The 22,277-nt window shown below is 41.8% G+C and overlaps 1 protein-coding gene across 1 annotated transcript in view; it reads left to right on the forward strand.

The window, feature by feature from the left end:
• Positions 1-22,277, forward strand: part of LOC129654576 (gamma-interferon-inducible protein 16-like) — a 202,387-nt gene that overhangs the window by 58,222 nt on the left and 121,888 nt on the right. The window contains exons 7-10 of the mRNA XM_055583883.1: positions 8,247-8,404; positions 9,951-10,112; positions 11,318-11,428; positions 15,901-16,015. The gene's annotated coding sequence lies outside the window, so the exon portion shown is untranslated. The remainder of the gene's footprint in view (positions 1-8,246; positions 8,405-9,950; positions 10,113-11,317; positions 11,429-15,900; positions 16,016-22,277) is intronic.

Consider the following 22,277-nt stretch of genomic DNA (forward strand, 5'->3'; position numbering starts at 1 on the left):
GGTCCCTTTTCTCCCCACCCTTCCAGCAATGGATAAATCACTCTTAATTGCTTCTTCTCCTTTAATTCAGTCAACTCTTAATTATGGTCATTTTTTTCATATACAAATAATTATGATTCACAGGGAATTTAGAGAAATGCCAGTATAAAGTACTGAGTTATTCACAAGAAAAGCAGCATTTGTTCATTTACTCAGCCAGTCCTCATTAAGTGCTTACTGTGTGCCAGGAACTTGGGGAAGCAATGGGAGGATGTGGGGAGCAGGACAGACATGATTCCAATCCTTAGAGAGCTCCCTGTACAATGTGGAAGGCAGACATTGATTATAGCATCCCAACATGTTCTGGTGAGCCCTCTGCTAAAAGAAATTCAGAGAATGTCATGGAATATCTGGAAGGCTGAGAGTCATGGAAGTCTCCCTTGAAGAAGTGGTATGAAGCCATGGAGGAAAAGGAGAGCAAAAAAACTCCAGGAAGGCTATGGGACAGGAGCCAAATGCTGAGAGCCGGATTATGGAGGGGCTGATAAATCTTTCTATGAAGTTTGGATTTTATTATAAGAACAGATACCAGCAATGGAAAATTTTAACAGTTTGTGTATGAATGGCAGCAGGGGTGGCCACACTCAGATATGTATTTTGGAAAGATTATTCTAGCTGAAGTTTGGAGAAGGTCTGGAGGGAAAACCCTGATGGGACATAAGTTTCAAGGTATTGGTGATGTGGCATTGGCTTACATTAGGACAGTGGAGAAGGAGACAAGTGAGTGAATCTGAGAGATATTTAAGATGTTGAACAGATAAGACTTGGTGGAAATTGGTTGTAAGGCGTCAAAGGAAGAGACGAGTCTAGAATGGCTCCCAGCTTTCTGGCTTGAACAAAAGGAGGTGCCCTTAGTGAGACAGCAAGTACTAGACAAGATGTAGATTCTCAAGGCCAGAGAAAGTGAGTATTCCCCCTTGGACATGTTGAATTTGAGCTGAAGGCAATGGCACCCCACTCCAGTACTCTTGCCTGGAAAATCCATGGACAGAGGAGCCTGGTAGGCTGCAGTCCATGGGGTCGCTAAGAGTCGGGAATGACTGAGCGACTTCACTTTCACTTTTCACTTTCCTGCACTGGAGAAGGAAATGGCAACCCACTCCAGTGTTCTTGCCTGGAGAATCCCAGGGACGGGGAAGCCTGGTGGGCTGCCATCTATGGGGTCGCAGAGAGTCGGACACGACTGAAGCGACTTAGCAGTAGCAGTAAGGAGTATTGGTAGATATGTCTAGTGAATAATTAGATATATGAGCCTGGAGCACTGGGGAGGAATCTGGGCTGGAGATACAAGTCAGGATGATCAGCCTGTTGAGAGTAAATTGATGTTTTGGAAGTGGTCAATACCTCACTGAACATAAAGAAAATAAGAATGACTAAGGAGCCTTGAGGAACACATCTTTTAAGGCAAGAGGGATGGTACGGGGAGGGAGGAGAGAGGGGGGTTCAAGATGGGGAACACGTGTATATCTGTGGCGGATTCATGTTGATGTATGGCAAAACCAATACAATATTGTAAAGTAATTAACCTCCAATTAAAATAAATTTATATTAAAAAATAATTTAAAAAAAAAAAAGAGGGGGAAGCCAACCCAGAAGACCAGCCAGAGAGGCTGGGAGACAACCAGGAGGGCTAGTGCCAGAGCCAATGGTAAGAAGCTTAAAAAAAAAAAAAGAAAAAAAGATGTGCAGCAGTGGCCAAAATTGCTGATAACAACTGATGTTTTTCTTTAAGATTTAGTGACACGTACGTGGCCTTGTCCAGTGCAGGTCCAGTGAAGGGACACAGTCAATTTCAGTGAGTTCACACACAAGTAAGGGATGAGGAAGTGGGAGCAGTGAGTGCAGAAAATGAAAATATCTGTTGTAAACTGGAGTTTAGGGACTCAGTGGGAATTGGCAGGAGAGGTATGGTTAGGGAGAAATACTGTTGTTGCTTGTTCTTTGGAAAGAAAAGGGTTGAGAATGTTGCAGTGCTCACAGAAATTATCCCATAAAGAAAGAAAGGCTGAAGGGAACAAGAGAGGAAGTATTCACTTGATAGTTTAGTCCCTAAGAAGGCAGCCAGAGATAATAAATACATAAATAAATAATTTGCTGTGCCCCTTTTTTGTATACAGAAACTGTCCTAGGAGCATTATCTCATTTGACTCTTATGCAGCCTCTCTGAGAAGTTCTATTATTATTAGCCCATTTCTTCGAGATGTGGACACTGAGGCACAGATAGGTACCAAGGCCACACAGTACATGGTGGGGCTGGGATTCATATTGGGGTATGTGACTTGAGACTTGTACCCTTGATCACAAGGCCCTGTTGTGGGATCCACAGCCTACCTGGAGCCATAAATGGGAGGTGTCCACCCTTGCTCTTGTAAGAGGTCTGAGGGGGAGGGGCTGGTCTGGATGCAGATAGGTGTCAGATTGGTTGGCATTATTAATTCCTTAGGGATGCCATAATAAATTACCCCACTCTGGGTGGTGTCGGAGAAGGCAATGGCAACCCACTCCAGTACTCTTGCCTGGAAAATCCCATGGACGGAGGAGCCTGGTGGGCTGTAGTCCATGGGGTCGCAAAGAGTTGGACACAACTGAGCAACTTCACTTTCACTTTTCACTTTCATGCATTGGAGAAGGAAATGGCAACCCACTCCAGTGTTCTTGCCTGGAGAATCCCAGGGACGGGGGAGCCTGGTGGGCTGCCATCTATGGGGTCACACAGAATCGGACACGACTGAATCGACTTAGCAGCAGCAGCATCTGCTCTCACTCCCTCTGAAGGGGTCCCTAGTCTGGGGGTCTCTGCCTCTATCTTCACTTAGTTGGCTTCTCTGTATCTCAGAACTCTTTCTGCCTTTCTCTTATCAAGAGACCTGTCGTTTAATGTAGGGCTCACCTCAAACCCAGGATGATCTCATCTTGAGACTCTTAATTACATCTGCAGTGATTCTTTTTCCAAATAAGTTCACAGATTTTGAGGGTTAGGATCTGGACATATTTTGGTGGGGGAGGGGGTACTATTCAACCCACTACAGTTAGAAAGATGAAGGAGTTTCTGTCGGATGGATCCCTGTATTCTATGGAGTAGAGTATGGGTACTGTTCTGAGAGTGTACTCAGAAGTAGAGGGGTCAAGTATCTGAGGAGTGAAGAAATCTGGCAGTGATTATTATTGAAATGTGGAGAGTCGACTGAATAGGAAACACAATATGTTTGTGGAGCAGCATGAAGAATGCAGATAAAGTTTGTTATCATTAATTTATAGCTGTGTGATTTTCTCTAACAGCAATTTGCAGCCGGGTGCACGCATGGAGAAAGCTGACAGATGAAATGACAGGAGTTACAATCAAGAGGGAGGGGCATGGATGGGGGGGAAGCAGGACAGAGGAGGAGGGTTAGGGTACTGGTGGGGCGGGGGGTGGGGGAGCTCTGTCTATAGGAGCAAAGCTGGGTGTGTATGGAAACAATATCCAAGGAGAACTAATAGATGGGTCAAAAAGCAGGTGAAACCCTAAGAGCAATTCAGTGAACTATCTATAGTGCTACAAGGTTATTCTCAGAGTGTGGAGTATTTGATTGTATTGTTTTACATGAGGAAAAGAATCTGGTTGCAGTAGAGGCAAAAGAAGGTTAATGGAAATGGACAAGTCAAGAGAGAAGACAGGGATATAACAAACTAGAAACAGATTCAAGGTTATAGAGAACAGTGGTTACCAGGGAGAAAGGTGATAGAGGGGTAAGGGATTATGGGGTACAAACTACTGTGTATAAAATAAGTACGTTTTAAGGATATGTTGTGCATCACGGGGAATATAGCCAGTGTTTTATCATAAGTCTGCTGCTACTGCTAAGTCGCTTCAGTCGTGTCCGACTCTGTGCGACCCCATAGACAGCAGCCCACCAGGCCCCGCTGTCCCTGGGATTCTCCAGGCAAGAACACTGGCGTGGGTTGCCATTTCCTTCTCCAATGCAGGAAAGCGAAAAGTGAAAGTGAAGTCGCTCAGTCATGTCCGACTCTTAGCAACCCCATGGACTGCAGCCTACCAAGCTCCTCTGTCCATGGGATTTTCCAGGCAAGAGTCCTGGAGTGGGTTGTCATTGCCTTCTCAGTATCATCTATAAAAATACTAAATGATTATGTTGCACACCTGAAACTGATATAATGTTATAAATCAACTATACTTCAATTATTTTTTTAAAAAAGTGAAGGCAAGATTCAGGACAGGCCACCCATGTGAACACAGAGTCACACAGAAAAACAACAGGCCCTGGGTGGCAAATGCTGCTGATGGTGTGATGTTTGACCTGGGACTCAGTGGTTAGAAGAGGCTATTGAGGTGGGTGCCATTCCCTTGGAGTGACACTGGATGCTGTGTTATTGAAGATTCTAAGAGGAACAGAACCAATAGAGAGAGAGAGAGAGAAAGTGTGTGTGTGTGTGTGTGTGTGTGTGTGTATTTACAGAGAGGGAGGGAGAGAGAGAGTTATTGATTGATTTATTATTAGGAACTTATGTGATTATGGAGGCTGAGAAATTCAGACCAAAGAGAATAGATAATATAGTTCCATTCCAAGGCAGAAGACTGATGTTCTAGCTTGAGGACAGTCAGGCAGAGAAGAAGAATTGTTTCTTAGCCTTTTATTCAACTCAGGTTGTTAACAGATTGGATGGAGCCCATCATAGGGGGAGGGGCAATTTGCTTTACTCAGGCTACAGATTCAAATGTTAATCTTATCCAGAAATACCTTCACAGATACACCCAGAAATGATGTTTGACCAAAGATCTGAGCACTCCCTGCCCCACTCAAGTGGATACATAAAATTGACCTCCACAAACACCTTGATTACATGAATAGTCTTACTCTACTGGTCTTAGTCTCCCTGATTTTAAATGAAGGGTAAAAAAGATTATTACTAAAGGTCCCTCTAATTTTAACTTTCGTGTTTTGCAGTATAATTTCAAACCCTTAGGGTGGGAAGAAAGTGTTAGTCGCTCAGTCATGTCCAACTTTTTGTGACTCCATGGACTATAGCCCATCAGGCACCTCTGTCCATGGAATTCTCCAGGCAAGAATACTGGAGTGGGTAGCCATTCTCTTCTCCAGGGGATCTTTCTGACCCAGGAATTGAACTTGGGTCTCTTGCATTGTAGGCAGATTCTATACCATCTGAGCCACCAGGGATATCCTGGTAGAAGGGTGGAAATAAACATCATGTTAAAATTCTCCTTAACTAAACATAACTCAGAAATAACTCCTGTGAATCCACAGATCTTAGAAACTAATGATTATACTCAAATTCTGGCTAATACTCACTATTTACCTGCTTAAAAAAAAACACATTTATTTATTCTTGATTACACTAGGTCTTCGTTGCTGCATGCGGGCTTTCTCTAGTTTCTACCAGTGGGGGCTGCTCTTCGTTACGGTGCACTGGCTTTTCACTGCAGTGGCTTCTTTTGGTGAAGAGCACAGGCTCTAGGTGCGTGGGCTTCAGTAGTTGTGGCTGTTAAGTTTAGTTGCTCCATGGCATGTGGAATCTTCCTGGACTAGGGATTGAACTTGTGTCCCTGCATTGGCAGACAGATTTTTATCCCCTGCGCCACCAGGGAAGTCCTCTTAAAAAAAACAACAACAAAAAAAACCATAAAAGTCTCGACAAAACTTTCAACAGCACAACCACAGAAACTTCTCCTTCCTTTCCCACAGAAACCATTAACACATGGTTCCAAAATCTCCCTGGGCAACAAGAACTAGTTCTGGGTTGTTCTCTGTCTTCTCTGAGTGTGGATTAAGTGATATTGTGACAGGATAGCAGTCATCTCAGGTGAGTCCCTCATTTAGGTCAGTGTAGCAAACTTGCCTGCAAACAATGAATTCCAAGTTGTTACCTTTGCTTGAAATCTGTGCATTTTATAGGCGGGCTGAATATTTCTTTTTAAGTAGGTGTATCTGAAAATAATAAATGCAGTCCTTCCTGGAAGCAGAGGGTTGGGATGAGAGGACATTTTGAAGCATAGTACATTTGCCTAGTTTGGGGTTAAGGAAAGGAGAGTGGAAGTTCAGCCCTCAGTGTACACGCTTCTGCTGGAGGAGTTAGATAGAGAAGAATCTTCTCAGATTGGCACACTTTATCTTTACTCCACTTGAAATGCCCTTCCTCCGTTTCCTCTCCTGATGACTTGAAACAACCTCTGAAATGTCAGACTCCTTTAGGTAGCTTTTCTTGGCTTCCCTTCCCACCCACTCTCATCTAGATCAGGTGCCCTCCCTTTGTCTGCCTGTCACCTCCTGTGTGTACGTCTGTCATGGCGTTCCCCGTGGCATATTTACTTGTCTTTTATTTCTGTCTCCCCGACACAATGGCTGACACATGAGGCGATAAATTCATTTATACTGAAGTCATTTAATTGTGTACTTTTGATGAATTTGTCATTATCTTGCTCCCTTTGCTATGTCTGGCAACTATTTTATATCAGTCACTATACTAGCAACTAGGAGCATACAGATAAACAAAACATAGGGGGTTCTGATACTTGTGAAGTGTGTATTCAGGTAGGAGAGACTGACAAAGAGGAAAGCAGTAGAAGAAAAGTAAATAAGGTGGCCACTATTTGTAATTACTATGTCACAAAGGGAATAAATGAGAGACAGACAGAGACTGATGGGTGAAGGTACTCTGGGTAAAATGAGTAACAAGCCTCTCCCAGTTGGTGATGCAGGAGAGAAATAGGGAGGCAAATACTTCAGGCAGAGGAAACGGCAAGAGGAGGAGCTCAGTTAAATGTGGATGGCGTAGAATGAGCCAGGCATCCTGGAAAGACATAGGAGTGGGATCACTCAGAGATGCTACCCATAGTTAAGAGTTAGGACTTGGGAGACCAGTGAGGAAGTGCTGCAGGAGCACCATCAGTGAAGGGGATAGTACTGTCTTGGAGTCATGCAAGGGCAGTAAAGACAGAAGAATGTAGGCTTCAGATTATGTGTTAAAAATAAAAAGTGGTCATGTTTTTGATAGTTTAGATGAGAATGATGAAGGAAAGAAAGGAATCAAGGATGTCTCTCTGAAGTAATGGATTGCTGTGTACTGATTTGGGAAGATTTGGAAGAAGGAGAAAGAAACAGGCTCAAGATCCTACTGTACAGCATAGGGAACTATATTAATATCCTGTGATAAACCATATGGAAAAGAATATGAAAAAAGAGTATATATGTATGTAAAACTAACTGAATCACTTTGCTGTATAGCAAAAATTAGCACGACATTGTAAATCAGCCTTTGGTCACCTAATCTATGACAAAGGAGGCATGACTATACAATGTTGAAAAGACATCCTCTTCAATAAGTGGTGTAAAAACTGGACAGCTACATATAAAAGAATGAAATTAGAACATTCCCTAACATCATGCACAAAAACAAGCCCCAAATGGATTAATGACCTAAGTGTGAGACCAGACACTATAAAAGTCTTAGAGGAACATGTAGGCAGAACACTCTTTGACATAAATCACAGCATGATCTTTTTTGATTCACCTCCTAGAGTATTGAAAATAAAAACAAAAATAAACAAAAGGGACCAAATTAAACTTAAAAGCTTTTGCATAGCAAAGGAAATCATAAACAAATGAAAAAAAAAACAAACTTCTGAGTGGGAGAAAATATTTGCAAATGAAGCAACCAAAAAGGGATTAATCTCCAAAATATACAGACAGTTCACGCAAATATATATATATATATATATATATATATATATTCCAGTCAAAAATGAGTGGAAGATTTAAGTAGACATCTCTCCAAAGAAGACCTACAGATGGCCAACAAATGCATGAAAATATGCTAAACATCACTATTAGAGAAATGCAAATCAAAACAACAATGAGATACCACTTCACACTGGTCAGAATGGCCATTATTAAAAATCTACAAACAATAAATGCTGGAGAATATGTTGAGAAAAGGGAACCCTCCTACACTGTTGATGGGAATGTAAATTGGTTGGTTCAGTCACTATTGAGGACAATTTGGAGGTTCCTCAAGGGGTCACACAGAGTTGGACATGACTGAAGGACTTAGCAGCAGCAGCAGCAAAAAACTAAAAATAGAACTCTTATATGATCCAGGAACCCCACTTCTGGGCACATATACAGGGAGGAAACTGTAATTAAAAAATGACATATGCACCCCAATGTTCTTTGCAACACTATTTACAACAGCCAGGACATGGAATCAATCTAAATGTCCATCAACAGAGGAATGGATAAAGAAGATGTGGTCCATATATACAATGGAATATTACTCAACCATGAAAATGAATGAAATAGTGCTATTTAAAGAGACATGGATAGACCGCGAGATTGTCATACAGAGTGAAGTAAGTCATAAAGGGAAAAGCAAACATCATATAATATTGCTTATATATGGAGTCTAGAAAAATGTACAGATGAACTTATTTGCAAAGCAGAAATAGAGACAGATGGAAAGAACAAATGAATGGATACTGAGGTGGGGAAGGGAGGGCTGGGATGAACTGGGAGATCGGGATTGAGATATATACACTGCTGCTGCTGCTGCTAAGTCACTTCAGTCGTGTCTGACTCTGTGCGACCCCATAGACGGCAGCCCACTAGGCTCCACTGTCCCTGGGATTCTCCAGGCAAGAATACTGGAGTGGGTTGCCATTTCCTTCTCCAATGCATGAAAGTGAAAAGTGAAAGTGAAGTTGCTCAGTCATGCCCGACTCTTAGTGACCCCATGGACTGCAGCCTACCAGGCTCCTCCATCCATGGGATTTTCCAGGCAAGAGTACTGGAGTGGGGTGCCATTGCCTTCTCTGATATATGCTCTACTATGTATAAAATAGATAACTAATGAGGACGACAGAGGACGAGATGGTTGGATGGCATCACCAACTCAATGGACATGAGTTTGAACAAGCTCCAGGAGATACTGAAGGACAGGGAAGCCTGGCGTGCTGCAGTCCATGAGGTCACAAATAGTCGGACATGACTGAGCGACTGAGCAACAATAATGAGGACCTACTATATAGCACAGGAAACTCTATTCAGCGCTATATGGTGACCTAAATGGAAAGGAACTCCAAAAAAGAAGGATATCTGTATACCTATAAATTAATCACTTTTCTCTGTGGCAGAAAGTGACACAACATTGTAAAGCAACTAAACACCAATAAAACTTTTAAAAAATGTAAGTCAACTATATTTCAATAATAAAAAAAAAAAACAGGCTCAAGAGGAAGATAAGTGTTCTATTTACATTTGAGATATGTGTAAATTTTCCAAGAGAAGGCTAGTAGGTAATAGAAGCAGGTAGTTGGATACGAGTTTTAAGCTCAGAAGAGCTCAAAGACTTCACTTGTAAATTTAAGAGGCCTCCGCATAAAGATCCTACATAGATCTGTGGAAATTGACAAGGCTATTTAGAGAAGAAAACAGAGAGAGAAGAACAAAGAGGGCTCAGATCAGTTCTTTGGACCTCCCTGATTCGGCATTTGAGTAAAGGAGGAACCATTCAAAGAAACTGAGAGAAACAGCCAGTAAAAGAGAAAGTAATTTTAGGAAGCAAAAAAGAGTTTCAAGGAAGAGGAAATACCGTTGCTGAGAAGTTCAGTAGGATGACTGAGAAATGTCCACTGAACGTTTTACACATTGGGGTCATGGGTACTTTGGCAAGAACTGTTTAATTGAGAAGTGAGAGCTGAATTTAGATTTCAGTAGCACAAATTTGAGTTAGAATTCAGGAATCGAGGCAGTGTATGTCCAGAATCACACTTTTCAAGAAGTTTGGCTATAAAAGAGCTCTGAGAGATGGACCAGGAGTTACGGAGAGGTGTGGATCAGTGAAGGATTGTTGTTATATTCTTAAGGAGAGATCATGATTATAGTTTTTTTTTTTGCCAGTGAAGATAATCCAGGAGAGAGGGAGAAGTTGGAGGTTCTGAAGAGAAAAGATCATGGTAAGGCTTGATGTCTTCTAGGATTTAAGAAACAATGGCACCCAGTGCCAAAGGGAAAAGATGAGCTTCGAGAGGGAAGAAGGATGTGATGAAGGCCAGTGAATAGGTGAGTTCATAGGTAAGATGTGGGGCTTCACCTCCAGTGGCTTCTATTCTTCTAGACTGAAGAATGAGGTGAAACCATGAGCAATGAGTGAACAAGTGCTTGGACCTGTTCTCTTTCTCATGGCATGAAACTAATTTTGCCAGTTCTTAAGATAGTCAAGGGCCTCCCTGGTGGCTCAGTGGTAAAGAATCTGCTTATCGTGCAGGAGATGCAGAAGACATGGGTTCGATCCCTGGGTTGGGAAGATCCCCAGGCGGAAGGTATGGTAACCCACTCCAGTATTGTTGCCAGAAAAATCCCAGGGATCGAGGAGCCCAGTGGGCTACAGTCCATAGGGTCACAAAGAGTCAGACACAACTGAAGCGACTAAGCCCACAAGATACTCAACTAGAATTGGCAATATTTCATAGAAACCTGGAAGGTCACTGCTCTTTGGCTTTTTAGCTCTTTTTTTTGGCAGGGACAGATTCCTCTTCATCTATGCTTTTTCTTTTCTGAAATTAGTTTGTGTGGTAGTTAATAGTTTTTTGATGAGATTCAAAATTCCGTATCAATCATTGCCCCTCAATCATGCTGCAGGGGTGAAGGCTAGCCAGGAAACCTGGCTGTGTGTGGTGGGAAGAATTGATTGTCACAGTTTCTAGGTGGGGCTTCTTAAAGGCTTTGGAGGAGACAGGTGTATGAGAAAGAGAAAGCATTTGTGCAGGAGAAAAGAAAAATGGAAATGATAAAAAGGAAAGATTAAGTTTTGCCATGTGCTGCACAATACCTAACACTCATATCTATCTTGCACAGAACATTTAATAAAATTTGTGCTACTTGTCAAAGTTGACACTGCTGCTTCCTGGGCTCAGTGTGGAGTAACAGCAGAGGCTACCCAAGGGATAGCCCATGCACATTTGGGTTACATTAATTTTTTATTGTGAAATAAATTATTCATAGCCAAGGATGTATATAGAATATATGAACAGTTTAAGATGCATAATTACAATCATAAAATAAGCACTCAAGTTCCAACTAGCCAACTTAAAAAGAGAACATTGCCAGTTCCTCTGAAGATGCTTGGGCGAACCTCCTCAATGGTGAGAGATTAGTGGCTCAGTCATTTTGGACTTTGATGACCCCATAGACTAGCCCACCAAGCTCGTCTGTCCATGGGATTCTCCAGGCAAGAATATTGAAGTGGGTTGCCATTCCTTCTCCAGGGGATCTTCCTGACCCAAGAACTGAACCTGGGTCTCCTGCACTGCATACAGATACCTTACTGACTGAGCTATGAAGGAAGCCTCAATGGTATCCCTCTCCTACTTCCAGAGGTAACAAATCACCCCCTTAGTTTTCTTTATTACTAAATAATAATATGTTGTTGTTGTTCAGTCGCCAACTTGTGTCCAACTTTTTGTGACCTCATAGACTGCAGCACACCAGGCTCCCCTGTCTTTCATTGTTTTCATTGTGTTTCATTGTTGAAAGACAGGCTCCCCTGTCTTTCATTGTCTTTCAAAGTTTGCTCAAATTCATATCCATTGAGTCAGTGACACCATCAACCATCTCATCCTCTGTCATCCCTTAGGTTCATTTATTTTTAAACTATATGGAAACACATTCTTTTGTGTTGCTTTGGTTCCATCATCATTGTACTTTTTGAGATTTATCCATGTCCTTAGAGGCACAACAGTTTATTTATGTCCATAGATGTGTAGTGCTCCATGATATGGAAATACCACAATTTATTAATATACCCTGCCTTTGACAACATGTGATTTTTTTTTCAGGTTTTTCTGTTATAACCAGTGCTGCTAGAATATTCTTATATCTCATGGTGCAAGAGTTTTCAGATTATATACTTAAGAATAAGATTGCAGAGTCATAGGTTATATCCCTAGTCAGTCTCATCAGGGTATACTTTTTTTGCTTTCCAAAGTGATTCTTATCAATTTTATGTTGTCTTTTCAACAAAGACAATACAGATTATATCCAAATATGAATAATAACAGAGATTTTGCAAACCTGGAGGCAATGTTATTAGTTGGTCCTCTCTGTAGAGATAGCCACAGTGCAGGAAATGGGTAGACACTCAGGCCGGTGAAATATTGGTGGTACATGTTCCTTTGTTTCATTTTTTTCTTCCCTAACCTTCATTCTCAGACAGGAGTATCTTTTAACACATGGATGTGGTTAGGGGTCTCCTAGGAGGCTGAGAATGTCAGAAAACAGGAGATTCAAAGTTCGAGGCAGGAAAAGAAGGGAACATTGCCCTGCACACATATTTGAGGATCTGGAATGTCCAACAAACAGCGAAGGGGTAGGGGTTGCTGTGCAAACATTTTTGTCAGAAATTTTGGCTCCAGAGTTGAAATGCTTTTTGCAGCTAGGAATTTCCATGGTCACTGTTGGATGCGTTAGTGAGAACTGCAAGTTTTTTGAACCTTTCATCCCCAAAGGATATGGAAATGCAAGTATCATCCTGCCTGAAATTCTGGTACCCTGACACTAAGGTCACTTTGCCCTGTGTTTCCTGGAGTAAGAGTACCTGGTACCCACACAGCTTCCTCTCTGCATCCTCTTCCCTTCTAGGGCATCAGCCATTAACCAATCACATTAGAAAAATGACCTTGAATCCTCTCAAGATCCCTGAAAATTAGATATTGTTCCAGTTTTAGAGATGAGAAAACTGAGGCTCAGAGAGGTGAGTAACTCACCCCAAATTAGGCCAGTTCTAAGTGGTAGACTAGAAAGCTGAAGTCACACCTGTTTAACTGCATCTGTGTTTTTCCTCCCTGTTCTCTCCCTCTTCTTCTGTTCTGTCTTGTCCTTTATAACCATAAGGTCCTGAACAAGTGTCTTCTCCTGTCTGAGCTTTAGATTGAAAATTAGCAGTTCACATAGGTTTAATGAACATTTATTAAAAAATGAAAATCACCCTATGGACATCTCACATTCTAGTGAGAGCAATGTTCTGAGCCTGCAAAAGATCTTTCTCCTTCTATCTTACTACCGATCTTGTTGCTACTATTTTTACAAGTGTCTTCTAAATCTACTCTCACAGCCTGTGGCTAAACATGTGAGTTTAGCTTGTTCTACAGCTGGTGTGTACCTACAGTTAGGTAGGTCTGACTATAAAACTTGCTCCGGTGTGTTGTTGTTTGTCTGTTATTTTGATTTCATCCTATTTTGCCAACCAAGAGCATGTTTCCCCTCATAAAGGTGAGTTTTTAGTGGAGGCCTTCTTCAGATCTGCTGTTACAAACTCACACACACCTTAGCACTGGTATCTGTCTCAGGAAAGCAGTCAGGCTCGGCAGCATGACAGGTACGCCCATCAGTACCCAAGGAAAACTGCTATTGCAGCCTCCCAGGTTCATTACTTCTCTAGTGACACCTCACCCTGCTAACGGGATCAGAAGCAGAGGCAGGAGGTGTAATTCAAATGTGGGAAAGAGTCAAATCAGCCTCTATCTTGGTGTGGCTCGGGGAGACCCAGCCCCTACCACCTAGGAGGCTAACTGATTCAGGCCTTTCTCCTCCGGGACAGCCAACTTGCTGCCTTGTGTGCTGGTCCACCTCACCCGTTTCTCCCTGACTCCCCTGGTTGGAGAGAAAGATGCTGGTTCTCCAGGGTAGCCCTCATCCACTGGGAATGTGAAGACCACGATTGAGGAGTTGTTCTCTATGACCCCAGCATGTGTGCATGTGTGTGTGTGTGTGTGTGTGTGTGTGTGTGTTTAGTTGTGTTCAGCTCTTTGCAGCCCCATGGACTGTAGCCTGCTAGGCTCCTCTGTCCATGAAATTTTCCAGGCAGGAATACTAGAATGGGTTTCCACTTCCTACTCCAGGAGATCTTCCCGACCCAGGGATCAAACCTGAATCTCTTGGGTCCCCTGCATTGGCAGGTAGATTCTTTACCACTGCATCATCATTTGGGAAACCCCAAATACACCCCCAAAATTAATTGAGATCAAAATAAATCCTAAACTCTTCTAATAATGGTCATGGACATGAATAACAATATCAAGGACCTCAGGTTCTGGTTCCTTTTTGCAGTTGGTTGCCCGGTAATCCTGTGTCCTCTACTTGAAAACTGGGTAGAGAATCTCAAAAAATCATCAAGGTTACTGAGAATAGCAATGAGTGAGAGACTGGAAGTTTTTCATAGTCTAGAACAGTAGCTGGCAAACTTTTTCTGTAGGTCAGATAATAACTATTTTAAGTTTTGTGGTCCTTTCTGTCTCTGTGGAATATGAAGCTCTGTGTGGATTTACAATCTTTAAATGTATAAAAACCATTCTTAGTTTGGTAGCCTTACAAAAATGGACCACAGGCTGGATTTGGCCTGTAGTTTGCTAACTGCAGTCCTATAAGCTCATCTGCAATTTTAGAGCAGCTAGATATTAGAGAAAAGTCTTCTAGAGACTTAATATGGTATATTTTGAGAGGAAGCATTGAGCAGAAATATCAGGCTCAAGCATAACTAATTAGAAAATAATCTGGAGAACAAAATGGACAAAGGAGAGTAAAGATAAGGAAGAACAGAGATTGTGAGGCAATTATTTAAAGGAATTAGGGATGTGGAAAAGAAGCAAAGATAGGGGATGAGGATTGAATGGAGTATCTTGAACAAAGTAGAGAGTCTGGGAAAATGGAATAAGTGGGGCAGATTTTCTCCTAAGCATGTGCATGTGTGTATGCATGCTCAGTCACTTCAGTTGTGTCTGACTCTTTGTGACCCCATGGACTGTAGCCTCCCAGGCTCCTCTGTTCATGGGATTCTCCAGGCAAGAATATTGGGGTTGGTTGCCATGTCCTTCTACAGAGGATTTTCTCAACCCAGGGATCAAACCTGAGTCTCCTGCATCTCCTACATTGCGGGTGGATTCTTTACTGCTGAGCCACCAGGGAAGCCCCTCCTAAACATGCTGCTGAGTCGCTTCAGTCGAGTCTGACTCTGTGCGACCCCATAGGCGGCAGCCCACCAGACTCCCCCGTCCCTGGGATTCTCCAGGCAAGAACACTGGCATGGGTTGCCATTTCCTTCTCCAATGCATGAAAGTGAAAAGTGAAAGTGAAGTCTCTCAGTTGTGTCTGACTCTTCACGACCCCATGGACTGCAGCCCACCAGGCTCCTCCATCCATGGGATTTTCCAGGCAAGAGTACTGGAGTAGGGTGCCATCGCCTTCTCCTAAACATAGTTACTATCAAATACACACAAGTCCTGCTGTGTAGCAGACTGGATTTGCATGGGGATATGAGGAGGAATTTACTCCCATCTGTGGCTTATCACTACATGCATGCGTGCTCAGTCACTTCAGTCTCGTCTGACTGTTTGTGACCCTACGGTCTGTGGCTCACCAGGCTCCTCTGTCCATGGGATTCTCCAGGCAAGGATATTGGGTGGGTTGCCATTTCCTTCTCCAAGGGATCTTCTCAACCCAGGGATTGAACCTGCATACCCTGCATCTCCTGCATTTCAGGCAGATTCTTTCCACTGAGCTGCCAGGGAAGCCTGGCTTATCACTTCGGTCCTCTTTTAACCGTATGGGTCAGGTCACAGGTCTTCACTTGCTTTCCTGGCACCACCCAACACTGTTAGTTTAGTGCTTGTTCAATCAGGTTTCATGAATGAAAAATAAAAAGGAGGGAAAGAGTGCATTACTTCCCTGGGATGTAGGTTGGCAAGGGTGATGGGGAAGAATGCAATATTGTGGAACATTTTCTGTGGATTGAGAAGTAAGTGTAATAATGTCAATCATGGCACTTTAACCGAAGTACAAACATGTTTTCTCACAGATAATTGACCATGGGTGGAAACTCAAGATGGACAAAGAGGACAATCAGAATATTAATGGAGAGGTGATACATGTCAAAGAGAAAATAAGAAAATGGATCTCAACTGTATGACTAGGTAAACAGGCCAATTTCTGCTGGGAGATAATTTGAAAGGCTGAGACCTTTTAATACCCAAGAAGTATTGAACATCACAATATTTGCACAATATCTTGAATATCTCAAACAGGCCCATTTTCTCAGAATGATGGAAGAGCCCTGAACTAGGAATCAGAACGTCTTGGGTTTAGCTTTTAGTCTGCTCGGTAATTTGAAATCCATGTAATCTGTGTGATTGAGCTTTTCCGAGTCTCGTTTCCTCATCAGTAAAATGGAGATGGCATGTTTTTCCTTTTCCATACTGTTATTTTGATTTATACATGCATATTAAATGGCTTTGTAAAGCATTAGGAACTATGATAATGATGGAGATTTTATTAGTTTTAGTATTTTATTATTATTTATTACTATTTTATTAATGAGTTGGCTTCACTAATAGAGCAGGCTGGGTATTATGATTAGGGGCTTCCAAAAGACTAGCTGCCTGTCAAGTTTTGCCTAAATTGAACTGTAATAGTATGATTAAATCATTTCATGAGGTCCACAGTTTCTAAGGTTCTTCAGTTCAGTTCAGTTCAGTCACTCAGTCGTGTCCGATTCTTGGCGACCTTAGGTTATGAAAATAAGAAATATTTAAAAATACAATTACATTAAAGATGAAATTTAATTCAATTGTGTACCTCTTAGCACTTGATTAGCTGGCCATCCTAGCAATGTCTTGAGAGAATGGAGCAGAATTGCTGAAGAGCTTTGGGTCACCACAAAAGTACTGAATGAATGCCTGTCTGAACATCAGAGGTGGGCAAGGCATTAAGGAAGAGAGGAGTGGTCTTTTGTAATTGTCTTCACAATTTTGACTCAGGATAGTTTGTTCTGCCCATATCTAGGGGTTTTGAGAGATGGCAGCCTGTGATTTTTTTTTCCTTTGAATTCTTTCCCAGTGCCATCTTTTCCCCTAAGCAAATATTCTCAATACAGGATCCTGACTAACCCTCCTGGAGTTCTTATGGCATAGATAGCTAATGTCCCACAAAGAATGCATGCTTCCCTTCCAGGAGCCTTATATCTTGTAACCTGTATTCTAGGAGTCTTCCAGGAGACTTTCCAAACTGCCTTGTATCTAGGTGGGGCTGGGTGCCAATGGCAGGTTGTATGGGTGTGATGTGTGTCACGTACAGGCTGAGCTAGTTAAGAAGCAAATGATTTCTCCACTCCCTTTTCTTCACTGAAAACTGATACCAGTGGTAATACTGGAAATCAAGTCTTGAGGATGGAACTATCATTAAAAATGGAAAGAAACTGGGCATCTGAGTCACTGCTTGAAGGAGAGCTGCCCTATCAGGAACACCTATGTCATACTGGAATGTAAGCAAATAATCCACTGGGACTTTTGGGTTTTCTGGTATTACCTGGATTAATACAGTTGTTGATATAGCAAACCTTCTCATACTATTCTGTTCTTTACAAATTGTGATCAGGTAGCCTTTTCTCTTGATATTTAGCCCTTTCCCTTTCTTCTCTAGGTCCTTTCTACCCTTCCTGCTGAAAGGTTGTTGCTGAGCCATGAAAGATACTGGGATTCTTGGCCTCCAGAGGAGAGGAATTCAATCCAGGGCAAGTGACAAGGCTTGATCACTCAGAGCTTTTGTGTGATAAAGTTTTATTAAAGTATAAAAGAGATAGACAAAGCTTCTGACATAGACACAAGAAAGGGGCAGGGAGAGTGTCTCCCTGTTAGCCTTTGGCAGTATGTCATATACCTATCAGCAAGCTGCTAATTAGAGAAAGGAAATGTCTCAAAACTCAGAGTGGCACCAGGCCCCTCACCCACAACATGCATTTTGAGATAACATTGGCACAAGGTGAGTCATCCCGGGCCATAAAACGATTGACATGAATCTTGAAGAAAGGCAGGTTTCCAAGTAAATATATAGTTTCATTAAGAAACAGAGTTGGAGAACAATGTATGAGTAAAACAGACTAGTTTGTTGAGCCCTTATTGGTTCTGAGTCTTAAGCAGAACCGACTTGAAGAAAGACAGAGTTTAGGGTAACTACATAGTTCATCAACATAGCTTAAGGAAAATATTTCCATAAGAAAAATGCATTTTGATATTTGGCAAAACTAATACAATTATGTAAAGTTTAAAAATAAAATAAAATTAAAAAAAAAAGAAAAATGCATTGTTAGCTCAAGATTTGAGAAAAGTTAAGTTCAGGTGGAACCAGGTGTCATCATGGCAACACAGAATTTTAAAAGAAACCTCCTTTTAATTTTGTATAGAGAAGGAAAAAAATCTGACACTTGTAGTTTGTTTCCTCCTGCTGCTTAAGGGAGAAATAAAAAATGTCTGATGCTTGCAGCCTATTTCCTTCGTTTGGAGACCCCAGGCCTTCTTTCCTGATGCCCTCTCACTGCCATCATCTTCAGATGAATAATGACATCAGCAAAGAGCAAGAACAAAACAGTGGTTATTTCATTCTTGGATGCATTCATTCATTCGTTTGTTTGTTTTTTCTCTGCCTGACTCAAATGCATGGTAGTAGCCCAGATGTTGGATGGGAGCCAAGAACAGATGTTTGCAGGCTATTATCTTAAACTCTTGTGTTGGATATAAAAAAGGTATAAACAGTAAAGACCATAAGTTTCAATGGCATGACTTTAAATTGGGAGTCTAGAGGAAGGGTAGTTTCTCACCACTTTACATCCATGGGATTTGTCTCATTTTTATTTCTTATTCCTCGTGTGGCAGAGTGCACTTGAGATGTAAGAGTCATCAATGGAGCACCCTGTGGCCATTATTGGGTTTATAAAGCCAGCATAGGGAGATCAGAGAGTTGTTTAAAACCTGAAACCATGTTGTGAGCCTGGAACCCAAGTTCAAATACTTAGATATAAAAGAAACTGAGAGCCCATGTGTTGAAGGAGGATAAAGTTACACATGCAGAGCAAGTAAACAAAACCTAGAAAACAGACACAAAAAAGGAGGCTACAAAATCACACCAAATTCATGTCTGAGATCTCATAATTTTCCCACTTATACAGCTTGTGCTCACAGGTACACTTGCAATTTGACCAAGTACAATCTATACTTAAAACAGTTGTCCTAACCTGTTATTTTAGTCATGATGTTGGGTATAACTGTGGTTTCTAAACAAGAAACTTATTCCATAGTCACTTAGGGATTAAGTGGCTTAACTGGAATGAAACCATGATTGCAGGGCTCACTTTATAGTTTCTATCACCAGTTCATACAGCCAGTATAGAATCTCACTGGCCTTGAATAATCCCTTAACTTTCCAAGAGCCAAATACCTGGCTTTGGAGGAAGAGATTCTTATGATGTGCTGGAGTTTGGACCAGGCTCTGTTTGAATCCTGACTCTGCCACTCACTATCTCTGTGACTCTAAGTGAGTTACGGAAACCTCTCTTTGCCTCATTTCCCTCATTAGTAAAATGAGGATAATCATATGACCTACCACTGGTTGTCAGAGGGATTAAATGGATCAAGAGGAGTAAATCATTAGAACAGTGTCTGCTAAATAAGCATCAGTTTTTGCTATTGTTTTTCTGTTGTGGGTTAAGTGCATTTCCTCCTGTTTGAGCTTTTGTTGGACTGGGAGGCAGCTAATTCTGCCTGCAGACATGAAGGTCCTGACTCAGGTTTTTTCAGCCTTATTTGGAGGATCCTCACAATACTGGTGTCCTTTTCCTTTCAAGTCGGAGCTCATTCCAATCTTCTTTTTTTCTATTTTTGATTGTGCTGGGTCTTTGTTGTGTGCATGCTTTCTCTAGTTGTGGTGTGCAGGCTTTTCATTGTGGTGGCTTCTCTTGCTGTGAAGCACAGGTTCTAAGCACATATGCTTCAGCAGTTGCAGCATGCGGGCTCAGTAGTTGTGGCTCTCTGGCTCCAGGGTGCACCTTCTCTCTTGAGCTGTTGCTTTCTCCCTTCATCTTTTCCCCACTGACTCTCTCTGTCGTCCCTATGGTCATGTCCTCTTCCCTGGCAATCCTACCCATGGCAGCCCTGTCTTTCAGATCTGGCTCAAGAGTTCTAACGATGAAGGGTTTTCTTTTACATTGGTGTATCAGTATCAGTTTGGTCACTCAGTTGTGTTGACTCTTTGTGACTCCATGAACCTCAGCACGCCAGGCCTCCCTGTCCATCACCAACTCCTGGAGTCTACCCAAACCCATTCCATCGAGTCGGTGATGCCATCCAACCATTTCATTCTCTGTCATCCCCTTCTCCTCTTGCCCTCAATCTTTCCCAGCATCAGGCTCTTTTCAAGTGAGTCAGCTCTTCGCATCAGGTGGCTAAAGTATTCGAGTTTCAGCTTCAACATCAGTCCTTCCAATGAACACCCAGGACTGATCTCCTTTAGGATGGACTGGTTGGATCTCCTTGCAATCCCAGGGACTCTCAAGAGTCTTATTCAACACCACAGTTCAAAGGCATCAATTCTTCGGTGCTCAGCTTTCTTCACAGTCCAACTCTCACATCCATACGTGACCACAGTGGCTGACTTTATTTTTCTGGGCTCCAAAATCACTGCAGATGGCGACTGCAGCCATGAAATTAAAAGACACTTACTCCTTGGAAGGAAAGTTATGACCAATCTAGACAGCATATTAAAAAGCAGAGACATTACATTGGTGTATGGGTACTAAATATGGAGGAGGGTATGGCAACCCACTCCAGTATTGTTGCGTGGAGAATCCCAATGGACAGAGGAGCCTGGTGGGCTACAGTCCATGGGGTCACAAAGAGTTGGACATGACTAAGCAACTAAGCACAGGATATAGGCACTAAATACCTAATGTTTTTCAATGCTAGCTTCGTGGCAGGAGAGGACAGTTTAGTTCAGGATTAAAAGACTGGCCAATAGCTGTGATAATGATGCAGGTGATCAGAAAGAAGGAGAGAGGCAGCAGATCAAGATGCTCCAGGATCCTTGTGCAAGACAAATCACAGGTATCCTGTCTGCTCAACTAAAACCTGTAACCAGTTAACTAAATTGCGTGTCTAATAGATCACATATAACTATACACCAAAAGGAAATATTTCAAATGTCTTTTGCACACAGGACTCTGGCTCACAGAGTCCATCTTTTGGTGACAGGTTTTCTGAGGACAAAAAGAACTCAAGTGAATCCTAAATTTCACTCAGTGTTTTTATTGTTGATGTTGTAATTTTGAAATTATCATATGTGTGTCATAGAATAAAGCAAATAAGCAGGGAATTCCCTGGCAGTCCGGTAGTTAGGACTGTGTGCTTTCACTGATGAGAGCCTGGTTTGATCCCATCCCTGGTTGGAGAACTAAAATCCCACAAGCTGCGTGGTATGGCAAAAAAAAAAAAAAAAAAAAGGCAAATAAACAAAACTGTTGATGATATTAGGATCAAAGTTTTTCAGTGTCTGAGTAAAGACAAAATATAGAAACAAAGAAGGTAATGGAGAAAACCCTACAATATCTAATCTAAGTTGGAAATATCAATAAGAGCACAAGGTTATATACATAGTCTATATAAAATATAGCATGTGTTGCATACAATATAATCTGTGTGAAATTAAAAGACGCTTGCTCCTTGGGAGAAAATCTATGACAAACCAAGACAGCATATGAAAAAGCAAAGACATCACTTTGATGCTTTTGAAATGTGGTGCTGGAGAATATTCTTAAGAGTCCCTTGGACATCAAGGTTATCAAACCAGTCCATACTAAAGGAAATCAAACCTGAATATTCACTGGAAGGGCTGATGCTGAAGCTCCAATACTTTGGCCACCTGATATGAAGAGCCAGCTCATTGGAAAAGACCCTGATGCTGAGAAAAATTGAGGGCATGAGGAGAAGGGGACGACAGAGGATGAGATGGTTGGATGGCATCTCAGTGGACATGAGTTTTAGAAAACTCCAGGAGATACTGAAGGACAGGAAAGCCTGGCATGCCACAGTCCTTGGGTTGCAAAGAATTGGAGTAGACTGAAGGACTGAACAATAGCAACAACAATTTATATTTATCTGTGTATAATCTATAAGTCTATTATATAGCTATGTCTATATACATATATATGTGTGTGTGGAGAGAGAGGCAGGGAGAGAACAAAAATTTGAGAATATGCTCTATTATTTAGAAACCAATGTACTCCAGTAGCAATGAGCACAGCTACATTCAAGTACTATTTTCTAAAATACAATGTTCACTAAAAAGAACTAAGGCTCCTTAGAGAAATGACAAGTTCTAGCTTTGAAGCAGGAGAAATTTAAAGTGAGGTTA

The sequence above is a fragment of the Bubalus kerabau genome, chromosome 6 (genome assembly GCF_029407905.1).
Source record: "Bubalus kerabau isolate K-KA32 ecotype Philippines breed swamp buffalo chromosome 6, PCC_UOA_SB_1v2, whole genome shotgun sequence".
Lineage (NCBI taxonomy): Eukaryota > Metazoa > Chordata > Mammalia > Artiodactyla > Bovidae > Bubalus > Bubalus kerabau.